Source organism: Hyperolius riggenbachi, chromosome 4 (genome assembly GCF_040937935.1).
Source record: "Hyperolius riggenbachi isolate aHypRig1 chromosome 4, aHypRig1.pri, whole genome shotgun sequence".
Taxonomy (NCBI): Eukaryota; Metazoa; Chordata; class Amphibia; order Anura; family Hyperoliidae; genus Hyperolius; species Hyperolius riggenbachi.
This window is the reverse complement of record NC_090649.1, coordinates 287,093,237-287,106,635: the sequence shown is the minus strand read 5'-3', so window position 1 is coordinate 287,106,635 and position 13,399 is coordinate 287,093,237.

Genomic DNA, 13,399 nt, shown 5'->3' with positions numbered 1-13,399 from the left:
TAGAACTGACATGCCTATCACCTGCTTTTAGAATTGCTTAACTCCACTTATACCATTTCAGTAACAATAGGAATCATGGGCAATGCAGTTCCCCAGCAACTTTCCACGTCACAGTTTCTGGTCCCTTAGTACTGCACGGAATACAGAATAGAATTCCCTGACGGCACTTGTGGGATTACAAACCATGAAGCTTTACTGATGATATGTGTGCCATATTTAAAATAATTTATGAGATGCTGCAGAAGTGTGCATAGTTCTATTGTACAATATAATTCCTGCCTTTACTTCAGCTTTAAAGTTTGGAGGAAAACCAAATCTTTTCATTTTCTTTTCATTCTAATTACATGCTGGAAAGTTCACCTACTCAGTCATTTTTGCTTCTCAGCACATTTTTGAATAGGATTTGATTGGGCTGTTTATAGAACAGGTACAATCTGCCTTATTTACAAGCAGCGGGACTTGTACACACTGGAAAATGGACAAATACTTTGTGAACCAACCTTAAGATAGTCAATTACTTCTGAGAATCTCTTTCCAGCAAAGCATATTCAGCACTTCTGTAATACAGAAATAAGAAAAAGAAGGGAAAAAAAAGTTTAAAAGTGGCTGATTCATCACATCACATAAACACTTTCAAAATGCTCTAGTGGCTGGAAATAGTCCAAGTCATATGCTGTAGTTCCTTATACATATAATGCATATACACATTTTCCCATAGCAATTGCTAATAATAAATAAATGCATGCCGCCTGGTTTGATTTGATTTCTGCTTTTCCAACTACATTTAAAGCGCAAAATTGCACAATAAACATGAGTGTGAATTGCCCTTTACAATTGTAGGCTTTCCTTTTGAATAAACTTAGTAACTTAATGAATTTGTTCTCAGGAATTAAGGATTCACACCACATATGGCTAAAATATAATAAAAAAAACTAGAAAATAATCTTAAATCACTAAAAAATCTTATCAGAAAATAGGTAGGTGGACACTCTGGATCCTTAGCAGTTCACTAGATACAGGAAGATTCATCTCGGTGAAGATAGTGGTCTCCATCACTGCTTGTTGCTACTTCCTGCAAACATGCAAAATAAAAACATGTATTGATGGAAAACACAAAACATGTATTTTTATATGTTTGGAGCCTTTAATTTTGATTGGTAAAGGAGTTTGACTTGTGGATTACCAACCACAACTGAAACTGGACAAGGTGACTTGTGAAGACAATCGTGCTGAAAAGTGTAAATTTTAAAGGACCACTGTGGTTAAAATATTACAATTTAAAATATATGTAAACGCATACAATTAAGAAGTACATTTCTTCCTGAGTAAACTGAGCCATAGATTACTTTTCTCCTATGTTGCTGTCACTTACGGTAAGTAGTAGAAATCTGATAGAACCGTAAAGTTTTGGGCTAGTCCATCTCTCCATAGGGGATTCTTAGTATGGCCTTTATTCTGTATAAAGACACTCCCTGAAAATGAAAAGATGCTGACCAATATCCCTGTTCACTGTTGTGAGGATCTGTGCCTGTGTCATCCTGCTGGTGGCAGCACTGAGGTGGACTTCCGCTGTCTACCAGCAGATGGCTCTCATATTGCTGGGAGCGGGGCAATTCCTCGGCTCACCAGCAGATGGAACTGTGGGAGATTCTGGCCAGTCACCTGAGCAATGTGCTGCTTATTTAAGGCCGGACTTCCTAGCAGCACATTGCTAGGTCATTCCGTTTGTCTGCTCGCTGCAGTTGTGACTCTGGCCATCCAGTCCTGTGCTCCTGAACCCTGCTCTGATATTCTGTATTCCTGGTATTTGATCCTTGCTAGTCTGACAATTCTCTGTCTTCTGCCTTTGTACCTTGTATTCTCTGGTTATTGATCTTGGCTTGTACGACTATTCTTCCGTGTGCTGATTCTGCTGAGACGTGTCTGTATATATGGTATTATTGTATATACTCTCATATTGTGTGTGTTGCTGTATATATTTGTATAGATAGATAGATAGTCAGGGTTCTGGTATTTGTGGTGCACCACGCGTTGTTTGATTGTATATTGTATGTGTATGGTGATCTGCATTTGTTCACTTGCATTATTGTAAATAAAACACATTTATCATTCTACTCTGTTGTGCAGACGTCAGTATTTCCATTGTGATCTTCCTGTTTGTTAAACCAAAACGATTGCCATGCAGAGATCGTGGATCTGCCAGTCTGGTTCCAGTCACGACCACGATCTGCATGGCCAATCGTTACAGAATGACCTAGCCTACCCATATATTGATCACAGAAATACTGCAGATTCATCTATCTGTACAAAGAGTTGGAGTTTTGAAGATGTGTACTACTATGTCTTGCTGGCTGAGGATAGCAAAAGTTATTCCTTCATGTATTTTGCAGCTTACTCCAGAAAGCAGCTTCAGCAGTTATTGGAGTTAGTGCAAAACTATGTTAATCAGAAAATCTTGTCTGCAGAAGAGGTGCAGGACTTGCTGCAAGTCCTTCAATGGTTGCTGAAAAGTAAATTATCCAAGGATAATTTTCTTGATCCTCCATTTAGCCCATCTGATGTTACCGTTTTGACGTCCATTTTGAAAAACGACAGGGAATCTTTCTTTCAGTTCTACTCCAAGAAAGACAAAAATGTTATGCAAGCTTGTGTCCAATCCCTTCAATCATTGATTGATTTAAGAGTATGCAAATTTGAAAAAACCTCCTTGTTAATGTCTGCCTGGGAAGAGATGTTAATTTCCCAATGCAAACCTTGTTCTATGACAGCAAAGAATAAAATACAAACTGGTTCTTTGTCTGTTACTATCCAGTCCAGTCTTGATTCTGTTTCTGATGTAGTTCAGTCAAGTTCTATTAATAGACAAATAAATTCTCTGCCAGTTAGGAACCAATCTCGTTTAGAGCCTGTCTTTTGTGCAGCAGATATTAACTATCTAATTGATCATTTAAAGAAGGATAGGAAAAGTTTTGTAAACCACTATTCTAAAATGGAAAGTTCTTGTCTGCTGAAATATGTGCATGCTGTGAAAAGGATGAGTGGTTACAAATTGTGTCCGCAGAAAGCCGCCTCTGCCCTGATCCAAGTTTGGGAGGAAATCTTGTCATTTGATGCAGATGCATGCATGCATGTGATTGAGGAATCAAATGAGTGGAGAGATTGCAGCAATCGAGTCAGTTTTGATTTTACTGCAGAAGAGATCAATGCTTATTATGGCTATTTGAAGAATGATAGGGAACAGTTTATGTCATTCTATTCGCAACAAAATGAGGAGTTTATTAGGAATTGTATCTGTGGAGTAAGATCTCTGATGGTTAATGCCTTGTGTGAGAATGAATCTGCCTCTGCTTTGATTGCCATCTGGCAAGAAATTCTTTCCTCTAAATTTCAATCTCACCCTCTTTCTGATAACCCTTATGTCCAGAGTTCACAACCTGCATGTCAGTTATCTGTACAAACTCCATTGCAAACTGCAGTCAGAACCACACCTTGGTCCTGGCAAAAATCATTAGAAAACAAGTCATCATCCAAAAAGAAAAAGAAATTCTTTCCTACCAACTCCATTCAGCGTGTGCAGCCTCCAGCCGATTCCAGTCGTGTGCAGCCTCCAGCCGATTCCAGTCGTGTGCAGCCTCCAGCCGATTCCAGTCGTGTGCAGCCTCCAGCCGATTCCAGTCGTGTGCAGCCTCCAGCCGATTCCAGTCGTGTGCAGCCTCCAGCCGATTCCAGTCGTGTGCAGCCTCCAGCCGATTCCAGTCGTGTGCAGCCTCCAGCTGATTCCAGTCGTGTGCAGACTCCATCCAAGTCGGTGCAGACTCCATCCAAGTCAGTGCAGACTCCATGCAGGTCGGTGCAGACTCCATGCAGCTCCGTGCAGACTTCACCCCGATCCGTGCAGACTTCACCCCGATCCGTGCAGACTTCAACCATGTCCATGCAGACTTCAACCATGTCCATGCAGACTCCAGGTGATTTGTGTCCTCAGCAATCTCCAGTCTGTCCTGAGCAGTCCTTCGCCTTTCTTTGTGGACTCTTTCATGGACTAGGTTTGCTGACAGTGGGTCAGCCTGCCAGGCCCGCAGAGTGTTGCATCCAGCCCGCAGAGTGTTGCATCCAGCCCGCAGAGTGTTGCATCCAGCCCGCAGAGTGTTGCATCCAGCCCGCAGAGTGTTGCATCCAGCCCGCAGAGTGTTGCATCCAGCCCGCAGAGTGTTGCATCCAGCCCGCAGAGTGTTGCATCCAGCCCGCAGAGTGTTGCATCCAGCCCGCGGAACTTTGCTCTTTGCCTGCGGAACTTTGCTCTTTGCCTGCGGAACTTTGCTCTTTGCCTGCAGAACTTTGCTCTTTGCCTGCGGAACTTTGCTCTTTGCCTGCGGAACTTTGCTCTTTGCCTGCGGAACTTTGCTCTTTGCCTGCGGAACTTTGCTCTTTGCCTGCGGAACTTTGCTCTTTGCCTGCGGAACTTTGCTCTTTGCCTGTGGAACTTTGCTCTTTGCCTGCGGAACTTTGCTCTTTGCCTGCGGAACTTTGCTCCTTGCCTGCGGAACTTTGCTCCCAGTCCGCACAGACTCAGTTCACACCGTTTCAGTGCCAGTCCGCACAAACTGTATCGGGATCTCAGCCAACGGTCCAGCCAAGCGCTCAGCCAACGGTCCAGCCAAGCGCTCAGCCAACGGTCCAGCCAAGCGCTCAGCCAACGGTCCAGCCAAGCGCTCAGCCAACGGTCCAGCCAAGCGCTCAGCCAACGGTCCAGCCAAGAGCTCAACCAAAGGTCCAGATCTATGAGGTTACACAGGCTGCTGTCCTGTCTGAAACTACTGAGCCTGCTGTCCTGTCTGAAGCATCCCAACCTGTTAACTTGCCTAAAGTTATCCCGTCTTCTGTTTTGCCTGAGGTTATGCAAGCTGCTGCCCAGCCTTCACAGACTTTTGTTGCTGCTGTTCCTGTAGGTGCCAAGTCTGTTGATGATCCTGCTCCTAATGGTGCTCAGACTGATGTTCCTGATGGTGCCCGGCCTGCTACTGTTCTTGCTTCTCCTGGTAGTGCCTGGTCTGCTGGACTACTTGAGGGCACCCAGTTTACAATCCAGCCTGTTGCTGCCCTGCCCGAGACTATTCAGTCTGTTGCTAATCTGCCTGCAGCACTACCTGAAGCTTTCCAGTTAACTGCTCAGATGTCACAGGACTCTGCTGTTGTTTCCAAGTCCGGCGACTCTGTTGTTGCTTCCAAGTCTTCGGTTCCAGTTGTTGCTTCCAAGTCTTCGGTTCCAGTTGTTGCTTCCAAGTCTTCGGTTCCAGTTGTTGCTTCCAAGTCTTCGGTTCCAGTTGTTGCTTCCAAGTCTTCGGTTCCAGTTGTTGCTTCCAAGTCTTCGGTTCCAGTTGTTGGTTCCAAGTCCACGGTTCCAGTTGTTGCTTCCAAGTCCACGGTTCCAGTTGTTGCTTCCAAGTACGGTGTTCCTGCGGATCTCAAGTCTGCTCTGGCTCTTCTTGATCCTGATGGGTTCCAGAAGTTTTTAGATTTCTCTCCCTCCCTGCCCACCCAGCCTCGGTTTTTCTATTGGGACCCAGGTGGGGCTAACTCTGGAGATCGTATGGAGCGTTCGGAGCCCGCTCCTAAAGAGGGGGGTACTGTGAGGATCTGTGCCTGTGTCATCCTGCTGGTGGCAGCACTGAGGTGGACTTCCGCTGTCTACCAGCAGATGGCTCTCATATTGCTGGGAGCGGGGCAATTCCTCGGCTCACCAGCAGATGGAACTGTGGGAGATTCTGGCCAGTCACCTGAGCAATGTGCTGCTTATTTAAGGCCGGACTTCCTAGCAGCACATTGCTAGGTCATTCCGTTTGTCTGCTCGCTGCAGTTGTGACTCTGGCCATCCAGTCCTGTGCTCCTGAACCCTGCTCTGATATTCTGTATTCCTGGTATTTGATCCTTGCTAGTCTGACAATTCTCTGTCTTCTGCCTTTGTACCTTGTATTCTCTGGTTATTGATCTTGGCTTGTACGACTATTCTTCCGTGTGCTGATTCTGCTGAGACGTGTCTGTATATATGGTATTATTGTATATACTCTCATATTGTGTGTGTTGCTGTATATATTTGTATAGATAGATAGATAGTCAGGGTTCTGGTATTTGTGGTGCACCACGCGTTGTTTGATTGTATATTGTATGTGTATGGTGATCTGCATTTGTTCACTTGCATTATTGTAAATAAAACACATTTATCATTCTACTCTGTTGTGCAGACGTCAGTATTTCCATTGTGATCTTCCTGTTTGTTAAACCAAAACGATTGCCATGCAGAGATCGTGGATCTGCCAGTCTGGTTCCAGTCACGACCACGATCTGCATGGCCAATCGTTACAACTGTACACTTACATTATTTGGCAGTTCAAAGGAGCAACTGCCATTTACTAAGTGCTTTTGAAAATAAAGAAAACCTGAGAACCCCCATGAGAAGATGGGCTAGTCAACAACCTTTCGGTTCTGTTAGATTTCTAATACTTACTGTAAGTGACAGCAATAAAGGAGAAAAGTAATTTATGGCTCATTTTAGGCTGGAAAAAAACATGCTTCTTATAGATATATGTTTATATACATTTTAAATTGTATAATTTTTGTGACAGTGGTCCTTTAAATATTACCTTTTAAATAACATTTACATTAAAAAATCCTTGTGCAGAAGTGTATCTACCTGATTTTGAGTAAAGGAGCAAATACTGTCTGACACTGCAGCTCTCTTCTGCATATCAAGAAGTTTGACCTTTACTGATACTGAGACCCCCCAGAGGGAGCGGCTATATGTACATCTCCATTAAGGAGGCAGTCGTAATGCTTGAAAATGTATCTATAAAATACTGCCCACCACAAGGGATCTGCATTTACTGGGATCTCTCACAAGAGATCCCTACAAACTGAAAACCACTGCAAGTGATGGGATTAATGGGGATGTCACTGACTGTTGCCTGGTGTCCACCAGTATCTCTAATTTTAAAAATTAAATATTGGTGCGCTCCCCTTTGCCTCTCCACTATCTAAAAATTCGGCCTGATGCACTTTTGAAAATGTCACATAATACATCCAGATAAATAAAAAATAAATCATAAATTGCGCTGCCGCACAGACCACCATAGACCTTATGTTAAGGCCACTAAGACAAATACCAGTTCACTGAGTCAGAAATATTCACAGTGCTTTAAATGTCTCCTCTTTTAGCCTTGATTCCAGTAAATTGTCCCTCAAAATAAAACAAAAAGAGAAGGTCATCATACAGACTGTATAACTCTATCAATGAAGCACCACACCATCTATGATAACACCCGTGTGGTTTAGAAGAGAACATCAGGCCAAAGATGTGAATCCTCCACCTCCGGGAACAATGCTCATCTTATATGGTAGCTGCCCTGACCCCACCAGATAGCACCACAAGCGTTTTCTTGTCCTCAACTCAGGCTTGGCTGGCCATCCAGGGAACACTTCTCCTCATGACCATATAAATAAAACCACAAGAAGGCCTCATTGCGCAGACTATTTGTAACGATTGTGGAATATCTCCGTGGTCAGCACACAAGATGCGTGGCGACACTGCGGAAATCCTCCACAAACGTCTGAATAACAGAACCCAGCTGCGATGCAATGCACCTGTAGAGGGGAATTCCCGCTGGCAGATGGAGCTGTGGAGAGCAGAGGAACAACCCCTCTGTACTGCCACAGATGCCAGATAGGAATTGTACGAGGGGAAGCAATAGGGGCTCCTAGTGAAAGAGAGTGAGCACAGAGACAGAATGTATGTATGTCCACCAATCTAGTTGCCACCTGGCGACAGTGAACACACAACAGTGAAGACCAAGTGGGAAAGCAATCGCAAGAGATGGCGATTGCTAACAGCGACACAAGACTGAATAAGCACAGAGATAGAATGTATGTATGTCCACCAATCTAGTCGCCAGCTGGCGACGGTGAACACACAACAGCGGAAACCAAGTGGGAAAGAAATCGCAAGAGATGGCGATTGCTAACAGCGACACAAGACTGAATAAGCACAGAGATAGTGTAACAAGAAAGACACAGCAAATAACAATGATCAGAACGCCAAGGAAAATAACAAACGCACTCGCTAAGCGTGGTCGCCGCACAAAAAGCGCAACAGCGACAAAGCACGCTAATGGCGCAGTCTCCTCACAAAAAGCGCAACAGAGACAAAACACGCCAACCCTAACTAACCAATGTAACACGAAAATGAATAGAGAACGCGAATGCTTGCTAAAGGGTTACCTCACCGAGCCTACAGCAAGCGTTCGTTCCAGACAAGACAGACAGAAGGAGTAACCAGTAGCAATCGCAGCTCTGGCCTACACTCCCAGACAGAGTACAGAAGGAACCACGGCCACTACCGCTAGGGCGAATGTGATCCTAACAGACAGAACGATTTCCTGTCGACGGCCGCTGGCGACAAGACAATCGCAACAGATAGACAGTGCAAGGCAATACAGATAATACAACCTGACTACGCTAGAAGGAATGCTAGTGCAGTCCCAAGGAATTACTCTAAGATAATCTTAGCAAACAATTAGTAAAGGCTGAGACTCCAGGTAAGTTAGCAGGAACAAACCATCATTACCAGCAGGGAATTCTGGGAGGAAATGGCATTTATACTGCAAGCCATCAAACGAGGCAGCTAAGCAATTAGCATGACAAATGGATGCAAATTCATCACCAGCAGAACAACTCTGAAACTTGCAGAGTGAAGACAGGTCTCTTTTCCAGAGACCTGCAGCACTCAGACCTAAAAAATGTTCAAACAGCTGTCTGCCTGTGCAGACAGCAGCGCAGATCATTACACTATTTGCTTTAACCACAAGAGCACTATCACCACAGCAATATTCCATTTTACTGTGTCTTATAATATAGAATCACTGTGAAGGATTGCGGAAAAGCCGCCGCGTGCTCTGACGGCGTGGCGGCTAGTTCCGCGTTCAGCCCGGCGGTTTCTGCGCGGCGACATGTGTCTGATGTGGTTCAGCCTTCCTGTGCACATAGGCTGAGGAATACGCGCGCGCGCGCGCTGAGAGGCAGAAGCTTTATGGGAAGCAGAAAGGGGTCAGCTGACTCTACTGGTCAGCTGATCCCAGAACGAACGGTGGTTGGCTGAAGGGGACTGGGCAGCGCTGATCTGCGCTGCACTATATAGCTGCTTGTCCTTTAGTCTCACGTTGTCTGCCGTTGCGAATGCTTATGTGTTAGCACACAGACCACAGTCAGATCCTACAGTGTGTTAAGAGCCAGGTGGACCTGGGGATTCACACTGAGCTAGATTACTCTTCTGGCTTTACTGTTATGCTTTAGACCAGTTCCAGGGTGTTGTGACTAAGGACCTCACACCCAAGACTAGGATACTGTGTCAGTTCTATGTTGTGCTCTAGACCAGTTCCAGGGTGTTGTGACTACGGACCTCACACCCAAGACTAGGATACTGTGTCAGTTCTATGTTATGCTCTAGACCAGTTCCAGGGTGTTGTGACTACGGACCTCACACCCAAGACTAGGATACTGTGTCAATTCTATGTTATGCTCTAGACTAGTTCCGGGGTGTTGTGACTACGGACCTCACACCCAAGACTAGGGTATTCTGTAGGCTAGTTCCAGGGTGTTGTGATCACGGACCTCACACCCAGAGCACACCCAGAGCTAGGATTGTATTGTATGTGTATTTTCCTTAGCCCGGTTCCAGGGCATAGAGAATAGGCCCTCACACCTAGTTAGGGCAAGTCTGTTCATATTAGCAGCAGGGCTTCCTGCAACCCAGCCTGGTTCCCTCTCCTAGGGAGTCCTCAGGCTACAGGAGTATTCCCCACAGTCAGGGGAGTATTCCTCAAGTTACTCAGGCCAACGGGGTCTCTGGTGGTCTATGCTCAGAGTTGTACTGTTACACCAAACACTCACATTATACTGGTGTCCATAGGTTAGACATACCCGGATTATTGGTGATACTGCAGATCATCCATAATCTGGTGTATATCTGCATTACGGGTGATTCTGCAGATCACCAGTAATCAGATTCTCTCTGCGTGTTGACACCCATCGTTACAATCACCCAAACACATGTGCCCCACACCTGCAGGGACTATGCTCACCCTTGGATGAGACTGCTCCGACCCACAGACAGCACAATGCGCTTAAGACACAGTCCTGGCTCACGTAGTCCCTTTTTCAAGTGGATACACAGCCCAAGATCTTAGCATTAATTTCTGTTAATAATAAAATAATATATCTGATTGTCTGGAAAATTTCACTTGTTTAACTTTGTGTTAAAAAATGGTTTTACCTCTGGAAATTTGTCATAATCTGGCAGAAGCAAGGTGATTCTTGGCATGGTCATGCATACTGTACATTGTAAGAATCTATACGTTGGTTGCTATTGGCAACAACACTACACCTTTGTTCGGCACCATATAACAGGAAGTGTGATAACTTGACTCTCATTACAGCATACAGCATAGGAGATAGGACTTCATAGACGTCGTCAAAGTTCAAGAGTTTATTTGTAAAACCAATATACAGATATGTTCAGTAGCAATTTCTAACCTCGGCAAAACAAACCGTCTGTAGAATCGTATGCGTTCCTTGCATACTTGATCTATCTCTAATAGCTAGATCAGGCCTCTCTTAGTTACATCTATGCATCTATGCTAATTGCATTTAGGCATATATACAGCATACAGATCATGTAGAATGAAAGTAGAAACAGGAGTGAAAGTCATCAGTCAGAAGCAGCCCCTCGGGAGCCCTTCTTATACTAACCTCTAAAGAGTTAAATGTGACATCATCTGAGCAGGGACGGATCAATAACTCATCGCCTGCTATTGGCTGATAAGAACCTGTGATATCATGACAAGCACAGTCTTTACTGTGCATGCACTGGAAAATTCCATTTTCCAATGAACTGTCCCCTCGTTCTGAGGAGACCATTGTTTAACCATTTATGCCTCCAGGACGTAGTACCTACGTCCAGGAGGCCACGTGCGCGTGCGCGCGCTCCCGCGGCCAATCGCGCACGTGCACGCGCACTCCCGGACACGGATTCGGTAGCCCAGGAATCGATGTATCGGGCTATGGTGCCCGATCACTGATTCCTCTCCCCCGCTGAAAAAGCGACAGCTTCTCTCGGAAGCTACACTTTTTCTGAAGCTATGTCCCTCTAAGCGTACATTGTACGCTTAGAGTGACGTCATGTAAACAAACTCAAGTTCCAGTATAATGTTCTACTGAAAATCAGAACTGTCTTTATTTATCTCTAAGAGAAATTATCCTTAAAGGGAGATTCTGCACATCAAGTCTTTTAACTAAACTCAATTAAAGTAACTGAGGCCTACGAATTCAAGCATATAATACTTAAATTCTAATGTACATAACACTGAAGAAATTCAACAGACATATATAAATATATGAAGATGATTGTTATTATTATTATTGTTGTTATTATTATTATTATTATTCTGTAATTATGTAGTACCAACATCTTCTGCAGCTCTTTACAGAGTACATATAGTCTTCTTACTAACTGTCCCTCAGAGGAGCTTACAATGTAATCCTTAGCATAGTCACATGTCCATTGTAGACTAAGGCAACTTTAGGGGGGAACCAATTAACTTATCTAAGTGTTTAATATTGTGTACACAATAAAATCCCTATTTGAAAAGTAGAGATGTTTCTTTTTCAAGTTAACAACAAAGCCAATACGTTAAAAAATGCTTCTGGTTTCCGGCCAATAAAAACCTTTGACTGAAAAGCTTTTGTCGGATGTTGATGTTCACACGATTTACTTTATTCCACACTTGACAGTGAGAAGAGAAATAGATGACACTTTAAGATACAGAATATGATACATCCCTGTAAAATGTGTGGTTTTAATTCACCCATAAATCCTCCTGCTGCCATTTCTGAACTACAAGATGCTTCACATGAGAAAAATAATCAAAAGGCTCTTTATAAAAGTGACATAAGCATCACATCTCATTGAATCATCTTAACACTAAAATGCCCTCCTATCAGAGTTTTTTTCTACAATGTTTAAATTAAATGCCCTAATACATTTTGTGTGTGTGTGTAGGGACTTCAGATCAAGAGATTAAATTGTCAATCTCAAAACCTTAGATACGTACTGTTACAGTATATATATATATATATATGTATATATATATATATATATATATATATATATATATATATATATATATATATATATATATACTGTAACAGTACGTATCTAAGCTTTTGAGATTGACTGTATATATATATACAGTCACTACAACCCACTGTACATATACAACCCACTGTATATATATATACAGTGGGTTGCAAAAGTATTCGGCCCCCTTGAAGTTTTCACATTTTGTCATATTACTGCCACAAATATGAATCAATTTTATTGGAATTCCACATGAAATACCAACACAAAGTGGTGTAAACATGAGAAGTGGAACGAAAATCATACATGATTCCAAACATATTTTACAAATAAATAACTGCAAAGTGGTGTGTGCACAATTATTCGGCCCCCTTTGATCTGAGTGCAGTCAGTTGCCTATAGACATTGCATGATGAGTACTAATGACTAAATAGAGTGCACCTGTGTGTAATATAATGTCAGTACCAATACAGCTGCTCTGTGAGGGCCTCAGAAGTTGTCTAAGAGAATATTGGGAGCAACAACGCCGTGAAGTCCAAAAACACACAAGACAGGTCAGGGATCAAGTCATTGAGAAATCTAAAGCAGGCTTAGGCTATAAAAAGATTTCCAAAGCCTTGAACATCCCACGGAGCACTGTTCAAGCGATCATTCAGAAATGGAAGGAGTATGGCACAACTGTAAACCTACCAAGACAAGGCCATCCACCTACACTCACAGGCCGAACAAGGAGAGTGTTAATCAGAAACGCAGTCAAGAGGCCCATGGTGACTCTGGACGAGCTGCAGAGATCTACAGCTCAGGTGGGAGACTCTGTCCATAGGACAACTATTAGTCCATAAGACAACTATATGCACTGTACAAAGTTGGCCTTTATGGAAGAGTGGCAAGAAGAAAGGCATTGTTAAGGGCTCTTTCACACTAGAGGCTGCGGTAGAAAAGGCTGAAACTCAGCCTTTTGCTTAACGCCAATACATAGCGTTTTTTTTTCTTCTATAAAAATAAGTGAACAAGTCAGCTGTAAAACGCTTTGAAAATGCTTTGAAAACGCTGAAGTTGGCGTTTTCCATTGACTATCATTGAAACGCCAACAGCCAACTTTGGCTGTAAACAGCCCTGAAAAAGCTCCTGGGAGTGTTGAAACACAACGCTCCAAAACGCCGAGTTAGATGTGAAAGGTAAAGTGAAAGTCTTTGGATTTTCATTTTACCTTGG